Source organism: Hypanus sabinus, chromosome 5 (genome assembly GCF_030144855.1).
Source record: "Hypanus sabinus isolate sHypSab1 chromosome 5, sHypSab1.hap1, whole genome shotgun sequence".
In the NCBI taxonomy this organism is placed as follows: domain Eukaryota; kingdom Metazoa; phylum Chordata; class Chondrichthyes; order Myliobatiformes; family Dasyatidae; genus Hypanus; species Hypanus sabinus.
In genome coordinates this window covers 76,553,397-76,579,479 of record NC_082710.1, presented here as the reverse complement: position 1 = coordinate 76,579,479, position 26,083 = coordinate 76,553,397, and the positions used below count along the sequence as shown (strand labels likewise).

Below are 26,083 nucleotides of genomic sequence, written 5' to 3'. Positions count from 1 at the left end.
CCCATTCCCCCTTTCCCTTGGCTAATTGCAAAGTTTTGAGATGAACTGTAGGCCTTTTACCTCACCATATATATCCTAATATAGCCAGCTGGTGGTGGCACAGTGGCATCAGCACTGGACTTCAGAGTGAAGGTTCCTGACTTCGAATCCAGCCGGCCCCTTCCCATGCACCCTTTCCATCTATGCTGGGTTGAGCGTCCAGCTAGCAACTCAGCCTCGTAAAAATAAGAAAGCCTGCTACAAAAACACCATCAAGAAGGTGTCCTGATTACTCCATTTGGAGTTATGGGCTTTCTTCTTCTATATATCTTGATATAATTTTGTTCCAGACATTAAATTGATTTTGATTAATCTATTGGTAGGGTCTGAAAGAGATATAGTAGTCTGCATAAAAAATTCATTTTAATGGATTCAATCCTTGAAATGAGACTCAAAAAATGAATTGTTCCACTTTGTTATATCTTCCTTCATTTGTTTTATATACATAGGCGGATAATTGCATTCTGATAATCTTACCAAATCTTTTGGCATTATAATGCCCAAATATTTGAAAGACTCTGTTTGCCATGCCCAGGGATATCTACTTTTAATTTCTCTTGTTGGGCTATAGCTATATGAGAGTAATTGGCTTTTATCTATGTTGATCTTGTATCCTGATATTGTTCAAAGGATTTCATCAATTTAGGTAAAGAGTATGGTGGTTGCTCTAAATAGGTCAAAATATCATCCACGTAACATTTATGGGGAGCCTTGATACACAAGTGTCTAGACTATCAGCAAGGAAAGAAAATAGAAAGTAGTGCGAAATAGAGAAAACCTTTTACAAAATTTAGTTCAAAGCTTAAAAAAGCCTGCCAAACAGAGCTCAATAGTTAACAAATACAAGAAAATACTTTCATCAATACCAACAATGATTTTATTGATATAAAAATATCTTGATGGTCCCATTTCAATCAGTAAAATTTACAAAGATAAATAAGAACTTTAGAAATCTTTATAAAGGAGAAATTTACACTCAGACCCTCTTAGATTTAGTATATATTTTCAACAAAAATGAACAGGATTCAACACTCCATGTGTGTATATGGAATCGTGATAAGAAATACAGACCAGAATACTTCAGTGAAAGCCAACTCAAAGATGAATCAACACTATGGAAGAAAACATTAACCAGTGGGATGAGTATGACCCTCCATGGGAGACATCCCAATGATCTGAGCAGACGAGATGGTGACAAGGAAAAATCGAGCACCTGACTGAGAGTTGGAGACCTCTTCCCAGAAACAATGGGGTTCCTTGCAGAAATACAGGACATGGTGGTTAACAAAACGAAAAAAGAAGATTGAAAATACATGAAATACAAATTAATAAGGCAGTAAATGCAAATAATGCCAAGAAAAACCAGAGACAATCCAAAACATTCTAGGATCCTGCAGCAGTTTAACTCAATGTGATTATTTCCCAAGGTACAATCAAGTGGCAGATATCATTCACCAAAATCTTGCTTTAAAATAGAAACTCATGAATGCCCTCCATCACTTCATAAAGGCACAAAAAACATTCGACACTGATCCAGTTTTAGAGTCAAAATCTTACGAATTATATGATAATCAATACCTTATTTCAGATAGGACAATCCATAATAACAATCCGGTTATAATATTACAGGATAAACAGGCAGGAACAACTCCCTCAATAGATAAAACCATTCCCAACACACACGGGTTCCTCGATCAGTGGAGCATCTCACCACAGGTATTGTTTGTGTTGTCAGTCAGACAATTGAAAGATTTTCTCTGTCAATCAGCTTCCAAATGTTGATACTCTGTCATTCGTTGCCACAACCCGCTGGCTGATTCCCTCCTTCTGATCATACTTTATTACCCCGACCATCGTTCAGTGCCCCAAACGCAGCCCTGTGTAGACCTGCCTCTGGTTTCTGACCCTGCTTCATTGAAAATCCAACTGATGGTTTCCCATTCTGCGCTCAGTCTTTAGAGGACAGTGGTGTTTTCAAGAAACCTTTAGAAGCAGAGAAAATAACCCATAATGTGGAAATGAGCTGTGAATAAGGGGGTTAACTACCAATGTCATTCTTCCTCAGCCCAGAGATTTGAGAGGCGAAGAACAGCTCAGACAGAACTGCAGTCAGCTCGACTTCTGAGGAAAATTCAATGGAAACCTCTTCACCCACACTGTTTGAAACCCATCACCACAGAGAGAGCGAGAGGGGAACAACAGAGGAGGATTTAAAAGGACTGCCGTGGAACAGAATCACTGCCAGGGTCCAGCCGGCCTGAGTTGACTCTCTACTGTACACTAGGTGTGTTATAAATTCCCTAAGTACCAGAGACAATGTTTAAAATAAAACTGATTTATTTGTCTCAAATCCAGAATATTAAAGTCCGGTCCCATTAAAGGTGAATGTGCAGCAGAAGAAACTCCTCCCATGCCCAGTGACCAGGGTGCAGAACTGGGTGTGCTGAGCAGCACCAATAATTGCAGAGTTCAGCACGCATTGTCACTCTCAAAATTGCATTCAGCAACCGTTATGGACAAATATCCAACATTCAGCTTATTGAAACTTTCTCCCCAGTGTGAACCCAGTAGTGTGTCACAAGTGTAACATGCTGTAAGGTTTCACCGCTAATGTAATGCCCTCTCTGCAATGTTTCACTGCTCAGGTAATGATTTCTCTGTAGCAGCAATGTTTAGGTTTTGGAATAAGGGGCTATACAATGAGAGAAGTGCTCTTTCTTTTGATTCTGGAAGAGAGATTTTCGTGGTCTTTTGCTGGGGAAAGATGAGAAGATGCGAATAGAGAGAGTGGGTCCTTTTTCTATATTTTTTACTAACTTCATTAACCCTATAGTCAAAGATCAATCATTTAATTGCATGCTGTGTACTGTTTGTTATTTCGGGGTACTGACTTGTAACAGGGGACACATCACACAGCATCCACCCAAACAAGATTTCTTAAGGTTGGCTGGGCTAGGGGGCTATCACCCCCTATATTAAGCTGCTAGCCGGGGCGAGAGTTACATAAGGCTAGATGACTGAGTGAATCGCTTCCCACATTCACAGTGGGTGAATGGCCTCTCCCCAGTGTGAACTCAATTATGCACATTTAGTTGATATGGCTGAGACAATCTCTTCCCAAAGACTGAGAGGTTGATCGGCCTTTCCCAGTATAAACTTGCCGATGTACCTTCAGTTAGGATGAGCAAGTGAATCTCTTCCCACAGTCCCAGCAAGTGAATGGCTGTTCCCTGGTGTGAACTGGCTGGTGTGCTATCAGTTTAGATGAGCGAGTGAATCCCTTCCGACAGTCCGAGCAGGTGAACGGCCTGTCCCCAGTGTGAATTGACTAGTGTGCCATTAGAGGGGATGACTGAGTGAGTCCCTTCCCACAGTCTGAACATGTGAATAGCCTCTCTCTAGTGTGAACTGTCTGGTGTCTCAGTAGATGAGATGACCAAGTGAATCCCTTCCCACAGTCGAGCAGGTGAATGGCCACTCCCTGGTGTGAACTTGCTAGTGAGCCATTAGGTCAGATGACCGAGTGGATCCTTCCTCACAAATTCAGCAGATGACCAGCCTCTGCCCAGTGTGCACTGACTGATGTGTCCACAGGTGGGAAGACCGACTGAATCCCTCCTCACACACAGAACAGGTGAATGGCCTTGTCCCAGTGTGAACTCAGTTGGGATGACCGACTGAATCCATTCCCACTGTCTGAGCAGATGAATGGGCTCCCCCCTGTGTAAAATGACCAGGCTGCCAGTCAGTCAGATGATCGAGTGAGTCCCACCCCACAGTCTGAGCAGGAAGGCTGATCAAGCAAATCCCTTGCTCCACTTCTTAGCTATCTGGACAGAGACAGCAAAACTGGTGTGTTGTGTTTGAGATTCCCGTGGACAAATTCCTTACCATTTTTAACCTGTAAAAAGATTTACAAAATCCATCGGTGAGTGTCGGACAACATTTCAGATGAGACCACTTGATCTGTCAAGGTGTGACCTGGCATCACACTGTTACAGTGAAGTTCAACCCAAGGTAGATAGAGAAATCATCTTCAAACTGGGCACAGTGCTGGTATCTGGAATGAACATCAAACTCTCTGATGCTCTTCCTGTCTCTATAAGAATACGGCATTTCTGCCATCTCCAATCTGTGACCTGGTTCAGTTTGACTCTCTCCATTGGTATATATTCCCTGTTCCCACTGAGCTGCATGGGTGCCTGGCCCCACAGTAACTGAAACACTCTCACACAAATAGCCGGCAGTGCATTCCATGCACCCACCACTCTCTGTGTAAAAAACTTACCCCTGACATCCCCTCAGTATCTTTTTCCAAGCACCTTAAAACAATGCCTCCTCATTTTAGCCATTTCCACCCTGGGAAAAAAACCTCTAGCTATCCACATGATAAATGCCCTTCACCATCTTATACACCTAAAAAAGGCTCTAAACATAAACAAGGAAATTATACATTGCTTTGAGGATTTGTTAGAAGTTTATGGCTCGGCAACAATGAATATAGAATTGAGACATGTTTTTCTACAACAAATAAAACACTCATCAAACACTGCTCAAAAAAACCCCAAAAGTAAACCAACGACTAACTTAACCAGAAGTCAACTGCTATACAGCAGCTTGAACAGTTCATAAAGTGATAATGCGAAAACAGTAAATAGAAGTAATAATGCAAAAGTCCAAATGATTTACACAGTCACTTAGGAGAGTTTTTTCTGGAAGTAACGAACTCCTCACTGACGTCACGACTTTACTGCTGATCCCAGTCAAAATATGCCATGCCTGAAGGATCACGGAGAAGAAAATAAAATAGCTTAAAGGCACTGACCTTTCCTTGGCGAAACGTTGCTCCAACCCTTTCTGCTCTTTTGCAGGGGCTACCTTGGACCGCAGGTTACCAACTCCCTTCTGAATGAAGATTAATTAAGGTCAAACCTATTTATCACTGTCAACACCTACTTTTTCCAATCCTTCGGGTATTCTATACATCAATAAACTCTTCCCTCTCCAACCGGACTTTAACTGGCAGTGATTTTCAGAACTGCCGGCATGACGATTCTTACAGTAGAAATTAAAACTCCATTTTTAAAGTGAAAACGCATCATAACATCAAATACACAGCAGAACGGAGTCACTTACAAATTCAACCATGAACTGACCTGCGTCACAGGGAGGGGTTCTCCTTTTATACCCTGTTGAAAAAAAACTATCACATGACCTCTCACTGGCGGGAAAATTATGTCACTCCATCACAAGACCATTACATCATGCCCAGCAGAGCCTCAGTTACACCATGGTCATGTGACAGGCAGAAGATACCCATGGGTACATAACACCTTCCAAAAAAATTGGTCTGTCCTGAACAAACTTTTAACAATTAATTATTTACAAAAGAAAAAATACAAATGTATAAAATTTACAACATACACAGTATACATAGTATTATCATACAGCATCTTACAACTTACTATACAATCGGAGTGTTCCAAATGTTAAAATATCACTCCATAAAAGAATTACATTGTACATTCAACATCAAGATAGACAGTCAGCAATCACATCATCTTTGCCTTTAATATGAGTCATCAAAATATTGTACTCTTGTAACATTAAACCTTCTGTTGCTAAATTGGAGTTTGATGTATTTCCTTAACCATTTTCGTTAACCAAGCCCAGACCTACAACGTAACTAAGGTAAGTTACAGTGGCATTACCAAATTCACTTTTAGCTAAGTTAATAGTTAAGTTAGCTTTTGAAAGTCTTTCAAATAATTTCTCCACCGCAGTAATGTGTGCTTCCCAAGTATCATTTGCTGTCACTAAATCATCAATATAAGCATCTGTATCTTTCAATCCCTGAATTACAGAGTTAACCATCTGCTGGAAAATACCTGGGGCATTCTTCATCCCAACTGAAAGAACTTTATATTCATATAAGTCAGATGGAGTTACAAATGCAGAAATCTCTCTACCTTTATCCGTTAATGGAACACACCAATACCCTCTCAATAAATCAATCTTTGTAAGGAACTTTGCTTTTCCCACTTTATCTATACAATCATCTACTCGAGGAATTGGATATGCATCTGTTTTTGTTACTGCATTCACCTTCCTGTAGTCTGTACAAAACCGAATACTGCCGTCTGACTTAGGCAATATAACACACGGTGAACTCCAATTTGAGTTAGAAGGTCTAATAATATTATTCTCTAGCATATATTTAATTTCTTTCTCAGCAAGTTCACATTTTTCCATTTTCATCCTTTATGGATGTTGCTTTATGGGTTTGGCATCTCCAACATCTACATCATCTGAAGCTATTGTGGTTCTTGAAGGAATGTCTGGAAATAAATCTTTATATTTAAAAAAAAATGGCTTCATTTGCTGCTTCTGCTCTGGCTGTAAATGAGCTAATTTATCATGAACATTTTCCAGAATGGTTGAGTTTGGTAACCTGACTGAAACAATGTTGGTTTATAATGAGTTTCAGATGAATCATCCATTATGTTCCTAGTGAGATCAGACTCATTATTATTAACCACAACAGTCATGGTAGCAGACTGTTTCTCATAATATGGTTTTATCATATTTGCATGGCAAAGTTGAGTTGGTCTTCTGGAGATTTTATCACGTAATCCACATCATTAATTTTATACACAATTTCATAAGGACCATGAAATTTAGCTCGTAAAGGATTTGTTTGTACTGGGAAAAGAACCAGCACCTTATCTCCAGGCTTAAATGTCCTCATCCTACCTTCTTTATCATATGAGGTTTTCATTTTCTCCTGAGCCAATTTTAAATTTTCCCTGGCTCAGCTACAAGCTTTATGTAATTTGTCTTTAAATTTTAAAACATAGTCCAACAAATCAGTATGTACCTCTTTATTAATCCATTATTCTTTTAATAAAGGCAAAAGTCCTTTGACTCTATACCCAAATACAAGTTCAAATGGACTGAAACCTAATGACTCCTGTACCGACTCCATTACTGCAAGTATAAGTAAATATATACCCTCATCCCAATCATTTCCATTGTCCACACAATACGTTCTAATCATAGTCTTGAGGGTAGAATGATACCTCTCCAAGACACCTTGAGATTCTGGATGATATGCAGAGGAGGTAATCTGCTTAGCTCCCAATTTATAAACTATCTGTTGAAACAATCCAGACATAAAATTACTGCCTTGATCAGATTGTATTTCCTTAGGCAACCCAAAATAAGTAAAGAATTTTATAAGAACCTTTATTACCATTTTATTGTTATATTCCTAGGTGGTACTGTCTCTGGAAACCTAGAGACTGTGCACATGATAGTCAGCAAGTACTGATAACCAGTTTTTGTTTTTGGTAATGGTCCTACACAATCTATAATAATTTTGGAAAACGGTTCACCGAATGCTGGAATAGGTTGTAGTGGAGCCACTGGAGTAACTCGATTAGGGTTAACCACAATTTGACAAGTATGACACGTTCTGCAAAACGTTGCCACATCTCTCCTCAAACCAGGCCAGTAAAAATGTTTAAAAATCTTGTCCACAGTTTTCCTTACCCCTTGTGTCCACCCAAGAGCACACTATAGGCTAAAGTTAAAATCTCATTTCGATAAACTTTAGGAACTACAACCTGGTGAACAATATTCCATTCATCACTTGCAGGATTTGTAGGTGATCTCCACTTCGTCATCAATACTCCTTTCTCAAAATAATATCTTACTGGCACCTTATCAATTTCACTGTCTGGAAAAGCTTGGTCTTTTAATTTGATAATCTCAGGGTCTCTACTCCGCTATCATCTCCTTCCGAGACAGAGACAAATCTTCATGGTCAGACTTACTCCAAGAATCTTGTTCAAACAATGAAGGTAAGAAATTTTCTGACACATCTTCAAAACTTGAATCCTGAGTTGAACAGTCATGGGTAACAACCTCATTCTGCACATCAATCTTTTTAGCCATTGCTTGAGTTACACCACAGGAGGAATCTGTGTTTGAATCCATCCATGGTTCCTCTGTCTTTATTGTCAAATGCATCTCAGGAAAAACTTGTCCACCTGCCAAGTCATTGCCTAACAATAAAGAAATATCATTCATGGGTAAACTAGAATGTAGTCCTACTTGAAATTTACTCTATGCAGATGTACAGGCATAACGGCACTCCCAACACCTCGTATATACTTTACCTCACCAGTGTCAGACTCATCATTAAACTTTAACACACTGTCTAACATCAGTGATTGAGAAGCTCAAGTATCCCTTTTTATTTGCAGTGGAGGGGATCCCTATTTCAAGGATACAAATCTTTCAGTTATAAAATGATCATACCCCTTCTTAACTTGGTCAGACTCTAACAAAGCTTCATTTGTGTTTATCAAACCCTGTAAACTTACAGGTGTTTCAGTATGTTGTACACAAGCATCTGGGACTGCCTCCTTCTCTTTCTTTTTCAATCGGAAACAGCTATTACGTGATCAGGTTTCTTACAATAATTACAAATGGGACCAAACTGTCTTTCCTTCATAGGTTTTCCTTCCTCCTTACCTTTCTCACTAACTTCTTATTTAATTTCTGATTTACCTTGATTCTCTGTGTTATTTTTCCTTTTACAAGTTCTGTCCTGAGGAAATTTATTATTGTGGATTAAAGCATACTCATCAGCTAATTTAGAACACTCCTGCAACGTAGCAGTGTCTCTCTCATTTAAGTATGTCCTTACTTAAACAGGGATGCTCCTTTTAAATTCCTCCATTAAAATCAGCTCTTTCAATTTATTATAGTCCCCATTTACATCTTTAGAGGGAATACAAGAAAGGCAATAAACACTTTCATCAGTACCGACAATGACTTTTTTAATATAAAAATATCTTGGTCCCATTTCAATCAGTAAAATTTACAAAGATAAATAAGAACTTTAGAAAGCTTTAGAAAGGATAAATTTACACTCAGACCCTTTTAGAATTAGTATATACTTTCAACAAAAATGAACAGGATTCAGCACTCCATGTGTGCATATGGAATCGTGATAAGAAATACAGACCAGAATACTTCAGTGAAAGCCAACTCAGAAAGATGAATCAACACTATGGAAGAAAACATTAACCAGTGGGATGAGTATGATCCTCCTTGGGAGACATCCCAATGATCTAAGCAGACAAGATGGTGACAAGGAAGCATCGAGCACCTGACTGACAGTTGGAGACCCCTTCCCAGTGTTATGTGTGCTGAACAAACCAGATGGAAATGGAGTCCAGAGCTACCCCCCACCCCCCCCCCCCCGGGAACTATGCTGCTAATGAGGGAGAGAGATGAAGAACAGAGGTAAAGGCATCTGCTACAGATAAGAGAGAGAGAGAGAGAGAGAGAGAGAGAGAGATGACTGATTTATGTATTATGGCTTCTTCACTGACTTTTGCTACAAGGACACTTCTTTGCTCATTAACATTCTTGCTGAGACAGCAGGGAGTGGACTAGTTTGATGGGCATGGATATATTGAGTTGATGGATGGCTGATACCCTGTCAGTGGGGATAAAATACGGGTCTGGGGAGACACCCTCAGACACACCAGTGGACACTGAAAGAGTGTTGTGCACCCACAGGAAGGTAGGGGCTTGGAGGATTGGTTCAGGACAATCAGTCTGGAGCATGGTGGATGAAGGCAGACCAGTGGAGACTTGTGTGTGTCTGCCCTTGCCTGGGTGATGAGTCCAACACTGAAGAACAGTCTAGCCTGGAACAGAAGGGTCATAATCATTGACCCCAACGGAGCAACGGAACAAGAAGACAATGGAAGGTTTGCCTGCTGCATCCATCTCTCTCTCTCCCTCTCCCTCTCCCTCTCCCTCTCCCTCCCCCTCCCCCCCTCCCCCTCCCCCTCCTCCTCCTCCTCCTCCTCTTCCTCCTTCCCCCCCCCAACATTGCAACACAACAGCAACTACCTCAACACGAACTGAACTGAACTCTATATTCTCTTATGACAATTCATTTACCCCTAGACTTTGATAGAGCTTGGTTTTGATTCTTATTTCTACACTTCTGTATATATATTTTTCATTGCTAACCTGTTTTATATGCATATTTGCATTTTTGATACTGTATTGTTTAGTTTACTAATAAACACCTTTAGTTACAGTACCACCAACTGTTAACCCAGTTACGGGGTACGTAACACCAGAAACAGTGGGGTTCCTTGCAGGAATACAGGACAAGGTGGTTAACAAAAGGAAAAAAAAATACTGAAAATACTTGAAATACAAACTAATAAGGCAGTAAATGCAGAAAATGCCAAGAGAAACCAGACTCAATCCAACACATTCTGGGATCCAGCAGCAGTTTAACTCAATGTGATTATTTACCAAGGTACAATCGAGTGGCAGATATCATTCACCAAAATCCTGCTTTAAAATACAAACTCATGAATGTCCTCCATCACTTCATAAAGGCACAAAAAATTCAAGACTGATCTAATTTTACAGTTAATATCTTACAAATTATATGATAATCAATACATCATTTCAGACAGGACAATCAATAATAACAATCCAGATATATAATATTACAGGATAAACAGGCAGGAACAACTCCCTCAATAGATAAAACTATTCCCAACACACACGTGTGTGTGTGTATACAAAAGTGTGTGTATACAGAATTCTACAAAATTATGAGAGTACAGATAGGGTAAATGCAAGCAGCTTTTTCCACTGAGGTTGGGTGTGATGACAACCAGAGCTCATGGGCAAGTGGAGAAGGTGTAAATTTTATGAGAACATTTAGAAAAGCTCTTTACTGAAATGTTGTGAGAGAGCAGATCGAGATGCCAACACAAGTGGTGAATATGAGTTCAGTTTTTACCATTTAAAAGAAGTTTGGATAGGAGACTGGATGGTATGTGTATGGAGGGTGAAGGTTTCAGTGCAGGTAGTTGCATTAGACAGCTTAAGTGATTTTTCAGCATTGACTAGATGGGCCAAGTAGCCTGTTTCTGCACTGAACTTCTCCATGATTCCATGACAAAGAAGCTGACCAAACTTGTTTGTAAGGGAGAAAGTAGGAGTGACAATGGAACAGCAATGGCTGGAGTTTCTGGGAGCAATTCTGGAGCTGAGTGATCGATACATCCCAAAGAAGTAGAAGCATCGGAAAGGCAGGAGGATACAACCGTGGCTGAAATAAGAAGCCAAAGAAAGGGCAAACAAAAGAGCAAAAACGACTGGGAAGCTTTCAGAAACCAAAAGAAGATGACTAGAAAAAAGTCAGATGAGAGGGCATGGGATTATGATATTGTCGTCATTAATGAGTCATGGTAGCACCCAACAGTCTGAGGCAATTAGAGGAACAAAATATACGGGGCCTCAATATCTCTTGAAAACCAAGGTTCCCTGCACCAGTTACCTTTCAGCTTTTATTTTGGCAGGCACAGACAAACTCTAGACCCTCAAAATTTCACTTCTGAAGGCCTCCCACTTACAAGTACTCCTTTGCCAGAAAACAGCCTGTCCCAAACCACACTTGTTAGATCCTTTCTGATGCCATCAAAATTGACCTTTCTCCAATTAAGAATCTCATCCCGTGGTCCAGACCTGTTTTTTCCCATATTTTCTTTGCATCTCATGGCATTATGATCATTAATTTCTGTCACCAGCCCTGATCATTTCCTAACAGCTTATTGCACACTTCTATGTCGGAAATTCTATATACTGATTAAGGGCACATTTGACAAACTCTACCCCATCTAGTCCTTTTACAGTATGGGAATCCCGGACAATATATGGAAAGTTAAAATAATGCACTAAATCAACCTTTGTTTCTTGGCAGGTCTGTGATCTTTCTACAGATTTGATCCTCTAAATACTGCAGACTGTTGGGTGCAACCAAGTCCCAATAATGGCTACAATATCATAATTCTCTGTCCTGAGCTCATCTGGCTTTCCTACGATGCTTCTTGCATTGTGATATACACAGCTCAGCACATTCATCGCACAATGCTCAACCATTTGATTGCTGACACAATCTGAGGTCTGAACATCTGACTGGTGTCAAGAAAACAAACTCTCCCTCATTGTCACAAAAACAAAGGAGCTTATTGTGGACTACAGGAGGAATGGAGACAGGCTATCTCCTTTTGACATCAATCAATCTGGGATTGAGAGGGTGAACAGCTTTAAGTTCCTTCGCATAAACATCACTAAGGATCTCACGTGGTCTGTACATTAGGGCTGTGTTGTGAAAAGAGCACAGGAGCACCTTTTTCACTTCAGTTGGCTGAAGAAGTATGGGATGGGGTCCCAAATCCTAAAAACTTTCTACAGGAACACAATTTAGAGCATCCTGACTGGCTGCATCACTGTATTGTCACGATTCAAAAGTTGCTGGAGAATTTACAAGTGGGAAGAAGTGCAGTGATATTTGGAAATCTGACTTTTTAAACAGTAATTTAGCAAGCAAATCACATATGGACAATGTGCAAAAACATTTCTGTATTGTACATTAATATTTCCCCTAGACCCTCCCCCATGTGATTGACGGTGGTGAACTCATTGATGGCAATGCCAATGAATATGAAGGGAACAGCAGTAGCCTGTCTCATTGGAGTCTGGCACATTTGTGATGTGAAAGCCGCTTGTTGCCCAGGGCAAAGGTGTTTGATATCATTGTGTACCCAGAGAGAATGGGCCAAAACTTGTCTTCACAGCAGAAAAGTCCAAAACAAGAGGAGGTAGAACAAGCAACACACACAAAATGCTGAAGGAACTCAGCAGGCCAGGTAGCATCTATGGAAAAGAGTACTAATGCTGAGTTCCTCCAGCAATTTGTGTGTGGTGCTTGGACTTCCAGCATCTGCAGTTTTCCTCTTGTTTGTGATTGGAGGTAGAACAAAGGTGATTTTTTTCAACTGGTGATATAAAAGATTTTGTTCCCATTCTCCAAGTTTTTAATCCTTCCATTTAACTGGAACTCAGCTCTGTCTGAGAGATCCATCAGTTCCCATTTCCTCAACAGCCGGAAGCTCCCCCGGGCCCATGTACAGATCGTAGGGCTGAGAGAGAGGGAAGAGTGCAAGACTGTCCTGGGATTGCAGGCAATGGTGTCCGTAGTTCACAGCAATTGTTCCTCAGTCGGTGTTGAAAACCCCCACTCGCAAACCCTCTCTTAACTCTATGTAACAAAGAAGCATCTTTCTATGTTTCTTTATTTCTATATTAAGGAATGCTGCATCCTCGAGGCCTTTTGTGTACTGTGTGCATGTGTGATATTCAGGAATAGCCACATCACTGACACCTGTGCATTCTTTCGGTGCTTCATCTTACAGCAAAAATTGTTACGCAGGGCTTTCTGGGTAACCAAGGTGCCATTAAAAGTTTCTGCAAGTACTGGTTCCATGCCCATACCTCAGTTTTTTTTTGTCTAGAAAACTCAGCAGCTCCCATAAACAATACAATTGATATCAGCAAACTTTCCGCATGTCTAATGCCGAAGTAGAACCTTCTTACAAGTGCAGATATAAAACACAAGAGTTTCTGCTGTTGCTGGAAATGTAGACACATGCACACAAAATGCTGGAGGAACTCTGCAGTTCAGGCAGCAACTAAGCAGAGGAGTACACAGTACACGGTACACAAATGCTGAAGAGCCTCGTCCTAAATGTTGTCTATTTATTCCTCTCCACATTTGTTGCCTGATCTGTTGATTACCACCAGTATTTTGCAGAAATTAACCACCTTTTTTTTAATCAAACAGTTTCCAAATGTTTCTAATCTTTCATTTGTAGCCACATCATGCTGGTCTGATTCTCTTGGCCCCATCTCTATCTGGAGCCCCAAAGCCCTGACTCAGGATTTCACAGCAATTGTCCCTCAGTCGATGTTGAAATTCATTACCTCTCATATCCTACTTTCTAGTCCCGGAGATCCACTCTTACCTACAGTCGAAGGTCGTGAGGCCTTTTGTGTACTGTGCGTATGCGTGATATTCGGCAACGCCACAACCCTGATGCCTGCTCATTTGATCAGTACTTCAGCGACGGCAAAATTTTTAACAGAGGGATTTATGGGTAATCAGGTTGCCATTAAAAGTGTCTGCAAGCATCGGTCCCATGTCCATACTTCAGTTTTTATTGTGTGTATAGAAAATTCAGCAGCTGTTTTAACGCAGAAAGCGACTCCCATAAAGAATATACTCAATATCAACATGTATCTAATGCCAGTGTACAATCCTTTTACAAATATATAAAACACAAGAGAACACTCACAAAACACTGGAGGAACACAGCATGTCGGGCAGCATCCATGGAAACAAACAGTCAACGTTTCGTGCCGAGACCCTTCGTTGCTTCCGACTCAGACCTCAATTCTGGCACCCTGCAGGCCACAGGCTCTGCCACTGCCAGCTCCAGATCCAGCTCAGACCGAGGTCCTGACCCTCTCCAGACCGGGATGGCTCTTACTTCTGCTGGTTCCTACCTATCGTCTTATTCCTCCAATACCCTCTATCCTCCCCGCAACTCCCAACCTTCCCTCTACCCCTCACCCCCTCCATTCGTCTGATCCCTCATCCTACCCTAACCCCGCTCTCCCTGAATATCCCAAATCCCCCCCTCCCTCCTGAGACCTCCCAGTCTTTTTACCCTCCTCTGACCCCAGCCCCAACCCTTGTCGTGTCTTCACTATCCCCTCTGACCCTCCCCTCTCTGAGGCAGAACGTTCTGCCCTGAGCAAGGGCCTCACTTTTGTCCCCCTCCGTCCACACCTCAGTGAATTCCGTGCCCGCCATGACGCTGAACTATTTTTCCATCGCCTATGTCTCCGAGCCTACTTCTTTGGCAAGGATTCCCCTCCCTCTACTGATGACCCCTTCAAAAAAAACGTCCTGACGAAGGGTCTCAGCCCGAAACGTTGACTGTTCGATTCCATGCATGTGCCTGACCTGCTGAGTTCCACCAGTGTTTTGTGCGTGTTGCTTTGACCTCAGCATCTGCACAGTATTTTGTGTTTGTAAAACACTAAAGTTTCTGCATTCGCTGGAAATACGGAGACGCACACACACACAAAATGCTGGAGGAACTCTGCAGTTCAGGCAGCAACTAAGCAGAGGAGCACACAGTCTAGGCGTGCTGAAGGGGTTCAGCCTAAATGTTGTCTGTTTATTCATCTCCACATTTTGCTGCCTGATCTGCTGATTTCCTCCAGTATTTTGTAGAAATTAACCACCTTTTGTTTTCAATCAAATTGTTTCAAAATGTTTCTGATCTTTCATCCACATCCTGCTAGTCTGATTCCTCTTCTTTCTCCTCCTTATAAACTCTAGGCCCCATCTCTTTCTGGAGCCCCAAAGCCCTGACTCATGCTGGCAACTCTTTCTTTTCTGACTTTGCTCCATCCAAGATTCACTCACTGCTCTGCTGTCAGATTTTAGAGACATATTGCAACAACCCAACTGTCTGAGGCACAGTCCTTTGAAATTAGTGAAAATCACCCAAAACGTTCAAAAGAGCAGGGAAGAAAGAGTTTAACCACCTTAGTCTGGAGCCATGGGGAACGTCAAAACCACAGTGAGCTCATCGTATTATTCAGTCTGGAGAAAATCATGCAGGTGGATAAGATGATGAGAGTCATTGATCATGTGAATAGTCACTGGCTTTTTCCCAGGACAGAAATGACATGGTTTTAAGGTGCTTGGAAGTTGAAACTCCAAGGCCAGGATCTGTGCGTAAGCAGCTGCCTGCCCGCGCACATTCCTCACCACAGGGCTGAAATCAAATCAAACCGGTTCTGCAAAACACTCTCATCCAGGTGTGTGCAAAGTTGCTTTATTATTGTATTTAACCCTTTCTGCAGCAAGAAAAAGTGATAGAATCTATATCTATCCAAATTTTCCTTTTCATTTTTAACTCAGATTACAATTTTCTGCAGTTGTTTTAAAAATATTTTTTTCACAATTCATTTAAATAAATGACTCAATGTCATTCCCAACTGTTGCATTCCTTAATATAGAAACAAAGAAACATAGAAAACTTAGAGAACAATGCAGACCCTTCAGCCCACAAAGCTGTGCCAAACACGTCCCTACCTTAGAACTACATAGGCTTTACTCATAGCCCTCTATTTTTCTAAGCTCCATGTAGCCATACAAGAGCCACCTCTTTAAAGACCCTATCGTGTCCGCCTCCACCACCGGCGCCGGCAGCCCATTCCACACTCACCACTCTGCATAAAAAAACTTACCCCTGACATCTCCTCTGTACCTACTTCAAAGCACTTAAAACTATGCCCTCTCATGCTAACCATTTCAGCTCTGGGGAAAAGCCTCTGACTACCCACGTGATCAATGCCTCTCATTATCTTGTACCCCTCTATCAGGTCACCTCTCATCCTTGGTCGCTCCAAGGAGAAAAGGCCGAGTTCACTCAACCTATTCTCAGAAGGCTTGCTCCCCAATCCAGGCAACATCCTTGTCAATCTCCTGTGCACCATTTCTATGGTTTCCACGTCCTTCGTGTAGTGATGCAACCAGAATTGAAAACAATACTCCAAGTGGGGTCTGACCTGGGTCCTATATAGCTGCAACATTACCTCTTGGCTCTTAAACTCAATCCCATGATTAATGAAGGCCAATGCACTGTATGACTCTTTAACCACACAGCCAACCTACATAGCAGCTTTGAGTGTTCTATGGACTCAGACCTCAAGAACCCTCTGATCCTCATATATAAAGACCATTATGGAGGATATGGAACCAACAAAGATCCTAGTTACAAATGCCACTTGGCATTTAAATATTGTTGATGTATGTACAGTGACATGCAAAAGTTTGGCCACCCCTGGTCAAAATTTCTGTTACTGTGAATAGCTAAGTGAGTAAAAGATGACTAGATTTCCAAAAAGCATGAAGTTAAAGATGACACATTTCTTTAATATTTTAGGCAAGTTTACTTTTTTATTTTGATCTTTTACAGTTTCAAAATAACAAAAAGGGAAAAGGGCCTGAAACAGAAGTTTGGGCACCCTGCATGGCAGTACTTAGTAACACCCTCTTTGGCAAGTATCACAGCTTGTAAACGCTTTCTGTAATCAGTTAAGAGTCTTTCAATTCTTGTTTGGGGAATATTTGCACATTCTTCCTTGCAAAAGTCTTTTAGTTCTGTGAGATTTTTGGGCCCTCTTGCATGCACTGCTCTTCTGAGGTCTATCCACAGATTTTCGATGAATTTTAGGTTGGGGGACTGTGAGGGCCATGGCAAAACCTTCAGCTTGTGCCTCTTAAGGTAGTCCATTATGGATTCTGAGGTGCGTTTCGGATCATTATCCTGTTGTACAAGCCATCCTCTTTTCATCTTCAGCTTTTTTTTTACAGATGGTGTGATGTTTACCTCCAGAATTTGCTGGTATTTAATGGAATTCATTCTTCCCTCTACCAGTGAAATGTTCCCCTTGCCACTGGCTGCCACAAGAGCCCAAACCTATCATGATCGATCATGAAGCTAGCTTGATCTATCCACCCTCATGCTTAACAGTTGGAAAGGTGTTCTTTTCATGAAATTCTGCACCCTTTTTTCTCCAAACATACCTTTCCTCATGGCGGCCAAAAAGTTCTATTTTAACTTCATTGTCCACAGGACTACTTTCCACAATGCATCAGGCTTGTTTAGCTGTTACTTTGCAAACTTCTGATGCTGAATTTTGTGGTGAGGATGCAGGAAAGATTTTCTTCTGATGACTCTTCCATGAAGATCATACTTGTGCAGGTGTCACTGCATAGTAGAACAGTGCACCACCACTCCAGAGTCTGCTAAATCTTCTGGAAGGTCTTTTGCAGTCAAACGGGGGTTTTGATTTGCCTTTCTCGCAATCCTACAAGCAGTTCTCTTGGAAAGTTTTCTTGGTCTTTCAGACCTCAACTTACCCTCCACTGTTCCTGTTAACTGCCATTTCTTAATTACATTATGAACTGAGGAAACGGCTACCTGAAAATGCTCTGCTATCTTCTTATCGCCTTCTCCTAAGCATTGGGTATTAAAATTTTCAGAGTGCTTGGTGTCTGCTTAGAGGAGCCCATGGCTGCTGATTGTTGGGACAAGGTTTGAGGAGTCAGGGTATTTATAAAGCTTTGAAATTTGCATCACCTGGTCTTTCCTAGCAATGACTGTAAACAAGCCATAGCCCTAACAAGCTAATTAAGGCCTGCGACCTTGGTAAAAGTTATCTGAGAGCTCAAATCACTTGGGGTGCCCAAACTTTCGCATAGTGCACCTTTCCTTTTTCTCCACTCTAAAATTGTATGAAAGAAGTACAATACACTAATCTTGCTTAAAATGTTGAAAAGAATGTTTCATATTTAACTTTATGACTTTTGGAGATCAGTTCATCTCCTACTCACTTAACTATTCACAGTAACAGAAATTTTAACCAGGGGTGCCCAAACTTTTGCATGCTGCTGTATGGGATGATGTGGAGAGTGTGGGGTATGACGGGAGAGGGGAGGGGGTTGAGAGAGAGTGAAACAGAGCAAAGAGGGAGAATACGTGGTGTGAGCAGTGCATTCAGAGGGGAAGACAGTGTAGGATATGGGAGCTAGCAGGAAGAGTGGGAGAGCGAGGGGAAGAGGGTGGGACATAGGGAGAGAGATAGTGAGGGAGAGAGTTGGAGACGGAGGTTACAGAGAGGCGGAGATGATGGAGTGAGAGAGAATAGAGGGAGGAGTGAAGGTGCCTGAGAGAGGGAGAGAGGGAGGGGGAAAACAGAGGGTGACTGAGATTGACAGTGAGATGGCGGGTGATAGGGGTAGGGACAGGGATTGTGGGATGGTAGAGAGAATGGAAGAGTAAGAGAAACAGAGGGGATTGAAGGGGAGAAAGAATCTGAGAGAAATGAAGAGAGACGCATGAGAGAGTGAGGAGATGAAGAGAGACAGGAGAGAGGAGTACGATTTGTTGATAAGTAGTAGACAGAGGGGTGAAAGAGAAGAAGAGATGAGGAAAGGGTTGAAAGAAAGTGGGAGACTGGCTGAGTAGGGGTGTAACTAAGAGGGATAGATAAGAGGGAAGGGGGAGGGAGAGAGGCAGTAAGAAGCAAGGATGATTGAGGGGGCGATGAAAAGGAAGGGGTGAGGGAGAGGCAAGACGGTGAGTGAGAGAGGGAGCAAGGGAGGGCTGGAGTAGAAGGCCCTATGATGAAGAGGGATTAGAATTGTTAGACTAATTATTTTTTCAGTCCCAATTTGATGGTCTTTAATCATGTATGCTCACAAGTCACTGAAGAAATCCACCGTAGGATTATAGTTCCATGCTGGGAGTTTTACCTCGTCAGATTCTGGTCTCCATATCCCACAGTGGGGAGTTTTACGGTATACGGGGACCTACTACAGATCGCCATATAATATCAACCCCAGCTGATGCTGGTGTTACTCCAGTTCAGGTGGCGGTGAGGAAGGGGCTGATCTTGGGTTTGTGTAAATCAAGGGCCAGTTGCATTGGGAAAAGACCAGGACTGAGCTGGACAGCTGGTTTTAGTTTTGTGCCAGAGTTGGGATTGCAGGATCAGATTGTTGTGGTTCCCCAAACTGGGAGGATGGACGTGGACCTCTCTATGTGTCGGTGTGGGGTGAATGGACAGAAGGGTGAGGGGCCATGGGCGGGATGGAGGGTGGTTGGGGTACTGTGGGTTATCGGATGTAACACGACCTGGGTGGATGGGCATGGGGTAAATTATGTTGTCAACAAGGGAGGATCTGGTCCACTGGATCAGACAGCTCAGCTCAAGTGTCCTTTCAGAAGCCAACAATTCTCTCTTCATCTTCATTACTGACTAATCTTCCTGTTAACATTGAGTTTGTTACAGAGCTTCACAGTCTGCAGATGATTGGTAGGAAGCAGAGGGTTATGTGAGAGCCTGTTTCTTGTACTCGAGTCCCATGCTTAGTGACGTTTCCTGGGGTTACGCCCATTGCTACTTGTCATCTATATCAATAATTCGGTTGAGAAACTAAAGGGTATGGGGAGAGAGTTTGCAGCAAGTTCAAACAATTTTTTTTTAAGACAAGAAGTATAAACACTGCCCTCTCTTTCCCACTCCTCACTCAGAACTGACCAAGAGCTACTTCAGAAGATGCAAGATCTTGAACTGAGTAAACACTGAGGGAATGGGAGTGGTTTTAAAGGGTTGGGCTGCCCTGGGGTGATTGCAACTGGGTCTGACAGAGGAATAATTGGTACTTCTGGGCACATTCAGTCTCACTCCAACTATGTCCTACCTTCCTTTATACAGGTATGTAATGTCTAAATGGCCAGTGTTTGAGTAAATGAGACTCACCAAACTTTCTCCTGACTGAATCACTGGATTCTCTGAGTCAGAGGTCCTCTCCAGTTGATGCTCTCAGTCCTGGGGCTGGTTCACTTGTTGCTGTTCCCTCATCTTCAGACGTGGTTTGCTTCCAGTTGTGGTTTTTCTTCCAATAAATCTCTGACCTTAGGTCTAACTTTAACATGAAAGATAATGAAGCAAGTTAACAGTAAAAAAGGAGAATAAAACATTTCTGCTTAATGTTACTAACAACAAAACTCACTGACATTTAAACATTGAAGGCAAATATAATGACTGAAGAATCTTTTATTGTCCCTCACACGTGACAAAATGAAATGGGATAAGAAGGAGCCATCATTCAGTCACCGTAAGACATAAGACACTGGAACAGAATTAGGTGATTTGATCCATCTGGTCTGCCCCACCATTCAACCACGGCCGATTTTTATTCCAACACCATATTCCTAACTTCCTCCTATAACCCTGAAGCTACTTAGCAATCAATACTCTGTCATAAATATACCCAAATGGCAGCCTCAACCAACCTCTGCAGCAACAAATTCCACAGATCAGACATCTTTTGGCCAAATTTTTTTTCTCATCTCTGTTTCAAAGGGAAGCATCTTTATTCTGAGACTGTGCTGTCAGATCACAGACTCTCCGTCCCCATGTGCACTGTATCCAGGCTTTTCAGCATTCAGTAGGTTTACTTAACCATACATCACTCCACCACCCCACTGTCCCTCTGAACTCCATTTAGCACAGGTCCAGAACCATCAAATGCTCCTCATACATAAAGTCAATCATTCCTGAGATAATTCTTGTAAACCTTGTTAGCAACAACTGTACTGAACACATTTCCAGGAATAACAGACAAATTAGTACCAGGATAATTTACAGGGAAACACTGTGGTTTCTTTACTGTTCTACTATCAGAGAACGAGCCATTTCCATTTCCAGGTTAAAACAGGTCCATTTCAGGAAATATAAACCATTCAAAGGGAATGTAATAAAAAGAAACTGGAATTACCAGAAATGCTCAGCAGGTAAGGAACAGCTGTGGGGAGAGGAACAAACTTTACAATTCAGGTTAATAACGTTTTGTCAGAATGACTTCAAACATTTTCCGTTTTTAGTGCAGATCTCCAGCAACTGAGATTGTGCTTGATTTCCACCGAGTGACAGACAGGAGACAGTGAGGTGGGGGGGGAATTTCCAAACAGAGTTTGAACACCAAACTCATGGGTCTATTTCTACTGTTGTAAACATGGAACAGCTCATTTACTCATAGCCTCTCCGTGTGAGGATGGAATGGGAACTCATCCTCTCCTCAGGTTAGCAGTCATTGCTTCCAAAGGAACTCCAGAAACAAACATCTGATCCCAGACCAGAAATACTCGCTCAACACCTCATAAGCCCAAGAAGTTCAACTGCCGGGTCCATTTTACCTGGATAAAAAGCTGTGATATCCCAGGACCCAACCTCACAGAGTCACACAGCGGAATCTGCACTCACTGACCCTGAGAGTCTCACACATCTTCCCTGCATCCACCGACCCTGAGAGTCTCAAACATCTTCCCTGCATCTCACACTGGGTAGTGCAATCCAGGATTTCTCCACAACCAATGTCCAGCTGCTCGAAATTTCTGCTTCATTGCAGAAGGACGAACATCCAACCCCATCTGTAGAAGCACTAACCAAAGTCAAAGCCAAAACACCAACAGTTCCATATGCCTGGAATGATGATCACAGGATTATAGCCTAAGCAGCAACTCTCCCAGTACTCTTTGCTGACAGTAAAATGCTGCAGTGTGTCAGCCAGTCATTGTTCAAATACTAGCACCTCCACACCAATGTAAACTTAAATTTGCTGGACCAAATAATCACACCACAGAAATCTTTACTTTATCTTTTTCACCAGTTTATTTGTTTGAGCTCAGCCAGTGAGAAACTCTGAGGCTAAACATTAAAGGTAGAAACTCTCTCTCTCTTTCTCTGACAGTTCTAATGAGCTTCTGAATAACACTCAGAAACATGACAATTTATAGAACTGGTGAAACAAAGAACACTTAGAAACAGATAGAGATTCCCGCCTAGTTTTTCTTCTGAGGCTAGGGGAGAAAAAAAGAGGACATGGGTTAAGGGTGAAGGGGGAAATGTTTAAAGGGAACATGGGGGGGGGGGCTTTTTCAAACAGAGAGTGGTGGGAGTGTGGAATGAGCTGCCAGATGAAGTTGTAAATGTGGGCTCACTTTTAACATTAAACAAAAACTTGGACAGGTACATGGATGAGAGGGGTTTGGAGGGATATGGTCCGGGTGCAGGTCAGTGGTACTAGGCAGAAAAATGATTTGGCACAGCCAAGAAGGGCCAAAGGACCTGTTTCTGTGCTGTAATGTTCTATGGTTCTATGGTCAGTTACACCAAAACTTAATTACTTAGACAACAGAGTAAAATTAATGATGGATTTTAATTACAGACAACTTTTTGCCTTATCAGTAAAACTTGAATAGACAAAGGTGGGAACATAGATCAGTGATGTGACATCGTAAGCCATGAAGTATACAACCTATGTGAGTACAGCACATGGGTCATTCTCAAAGGACAGCTGTGAGTTATTAATTTGACAGACTGAAGGCAGTTATTTTTCCATTCAAGGACAGTCTCTGCAACTTTTCACAGAACAGACTGGCACTTAATTTTAACCCACTGTTTACCAGAATCAGAGGATCACTTCTTATGTTCCCCAGTCCCTTAAAATTTCATCACCAATGCACAACAGAATGGTACCTGATGACCCTCTGGCATTCCAGCTAACAAAAACTGATTCTGGAATTAACTCAGCAAGGCCGAAGGTGCAAAAGAACACTTCACAATGAAGACAAGGGTTAGAAGAAAGATTGCTGATACATAACATTGAGGTGGTGGGATACAGGGTGGACCAAGGTTGACCCAGATGGTTGATGAATATCACTGAAACAGAAGGGGAAGCATCACCACCCATGTCTATCATCCAGTGACTCTCACATCTCTGGTGTTGAGGTGTTGGTCATGATGAGAATGAACTCCTGCCTCATCAAGGACATGGACCCATGTTAAGGATCTGGCTTGAACACTGGGACGAAGGCCATCTGTTGATAGCTCTGAACCATGACAGCCCTTAATTTCTGCCTTCTTTCACCTGGCCATGTGGGTTTTGAGCCAGCCCCCTTCCTTATTGGAATTTTACCAATTACCCACTTATCTCCTCACTAGTACCCATCTGTTTCTGTTTTCATTCATTACCCGGTCCATTTAAACCCTGCCTTGACTCACGTTCTCTGCCAGTTTGTCCCAGTTCTGACCTGCCATTGCGACTGCTGCTAACTGATTTTGCCGGACTCTGTGTTTCTGGATTCTGCCTGTTTTGGAACCTGATTTTTGCCTGTGTGCTCTGGATCATCTGACCTTCCTGGGTAAGACCTAGGCCTGCCATTCTGGATTCGTGCCTGCCTCCTCTTTTTGAAAGACTGTTGCCCTTGTGCTCCCTATTAAATCCTGGTAAAAGGACATTCATTGGTCTGCACTTGAGTCCTACCGTAACCCGACCCAGCCTGACAACCCACTGCAATTTGCCCATCACCACAATAGGTCTATGGCAGATGTGATTGCAGTGGCTCTTCACATGGCCTTAAATCACCTGGACAATAAATACAGCAAAACATTTCTGCTAAACAACTGTCAATTGCACCTTCACAAACCGCTCACATGAGATGACACAGGAAATCACATCACTGTCACTCTCCTGATACCGTCTCTGAGGTGCTTACCTCCAGGTATCCTCCCTCAACAAGCCTCTTCCTCAGTCACCATCTGTGAGATTCTATAAAACAAAAACTATTAAAATGATCTATCAGACAGCTCCTGTAGCCCTCCACCTCCGACCATAGTTAAATTTCTCCCTTCTCAGCCCCTTCCTTACACTGTTTCCCATTGTAACTGCAGATATTCCAACTGATGCGAATCTGCTGCACAAACCTGACAAAGGGTCTCTGCCCAAAAATTGACAGTGCTTCTTATAGATGCTGCCTGGTCAGCTGCGTTCCATCAGCATTTAATGTTCAGTGCTTGAACTTCCAGCATCTGCAGATTTCCTCATGTTTGCATACAAACTCGTGTCCTCCTTTGACGCAGAAATCACAGACCAGACCCCACTCCCCACCAGTTTCCTAATCTGCACTCGCAGCCCATGACAGTGACAACTGTTTCCAACTCTGGGGCTCTGTAACAAACTCAACAGTAACTGCAAGACCAGTCAGTGATTAATGGAAAGAAAGAGTTGTTGCTTCCTGAAAGGACACGCGAGTGTCGATACAATGGACCAGAACCACCCTTATCTCCTACATCATTTGACCCGTGTCACAGAACGTCCGATTATCCCACTTTCTCACATCAACACCCTACCCTCCCCCCTCCAATCGTCTACTGTCCCACACCTTTCCAATCAATCACCCCGCACCCACACACACAGACAGATCCACAAACCCAAACCCCTTTCCCGCTTTGGGAGCCACAACTAATTTATCCCACGGCCCGGGCTAGGGTGGAAAGCAAAAATCATGGCTACAATACCGGAGAGGGCACAGCCCGAACCTTTCCCACCACAACCGGCCACCGATTTACACAGACCCGACATCAACCCCTTTCTCACCCGAGAATCATGGCGACACCTGGCATCAGCACTGCGCCTGTGTCTAGCAGGAAGCTCGGAGGTTGCCACAGCGCTACGAGCGGTCGGAGGCCTGCACATCGCTACTGGTTTCAGATGTCTCCACAGTGCCTCCGATGGCTGGAGGTCTGCACATCGCCACCGATTGTCGGAGGCCTCTGCAGCACCTCCAGTGGCTGGAGTAACGACGGAGAATAAATCACAAACCTGAGGAAGTTTGCAGATGCTGGAACTCCAAAGCAACACTCACAAAATGCTGAAGGAACCCAGCAGGTCAGGTAGCATCTGCCGAAAAGAGTCAATGTTTCCAGTTGAGATCCTTTTTCGGGACTGAGAAAGAAGGGGGGAAAATATCTGAAAAACATCAGGGTGCTGAGGAAAAGGCTTGCTCGAAGATGATTGCTGAAGCCAGATAGGTGGGAAATCTCAAGAGCAGGAGGAAAAAAAATCGAATAGGAGAGGAGATGATGGCAGAATATAGAATTAATGTTAAGACTCTTGCCAGTGTGGGGGTCAGAGGGATCTTGGGTTCTGAGCCTATAGGACACTCAAAGCAGCTGTGCAGGTTGACTGTGGTTAAGAAGGCATATGGTGTATTGGCCTTCTTCAGTCGTGGAATTGAACTTAGGAGCCGAGAGGTAATGTTGCAGCTATATAAGACCCTGGTCAGATCCCACTTGGAGGACTCTACTCCCTTCTGGTCGCCTCACTATAGGAAGGATGTGGAAACCATAGAAAGGGTGCAGAGGAGATTTACAAAGATGTTGCCTGGATTGGGGAGCATGCCCTATGAGAATAGGTTGAGTGAACTCGGCGTTTTCTCCTTGGAGTGACAAAGGATGAGAGGTGACCTGATGGAGGTGTATAAGATTATGAGAGGCATTGATCCTGTAGAGAGTCAGAGGCTTTTTTCCCAGGGCTGAAATGGTTGCCACAAGAGGGCACAGGTTTAAGGTGCTGGGGAGTAGGTACAGAGGAGATGGCGAGGTAAGTTTGTTTACTCAGAGTGGTGAGTGCATGGTATGGCCTTCTGGCAAAGGTGGT

The 26,083-nt window shown here is 42.6% G+C and overlaps 1 long non-coding RNA gene across 3 annotated transcripts; it reads right to left on the bottom strand.

Moving 5' to 3' along the window:
• Nucleotides 1–884: 884 nt before the first annotated feature.
• Nucleotides 885–25,051, bottom strand: LOC132394257 (uncharacterized). Of its 3 annotated transcripts, none has more exons than XR_009512239.1 (5): nt 25,022–25,051; nt 24,141–24,193; nt 20,341–20,506; nt 4,865–8,105; nt 885–3,940 (listed from the first exon to the last, which is right to left on the bottom strand). It is a non-coding gene; the product is annotated as an uncharacterized LOC132394257 (long non-coding RNA). The 3 variants fall into 3 exon arrangements; XR_009512240.1 differs by lacking the exon at nt 25,022–25,051 and adding an exon at nt 24,943–25,004; XR_009512241.1 differs by lacking the exon at nt 24,141–24,193 and having other exon boundaries at nt 886–3,940.
• Nucleotides 25,052–26,083: the final 1,032 nt, after the last annotated feature.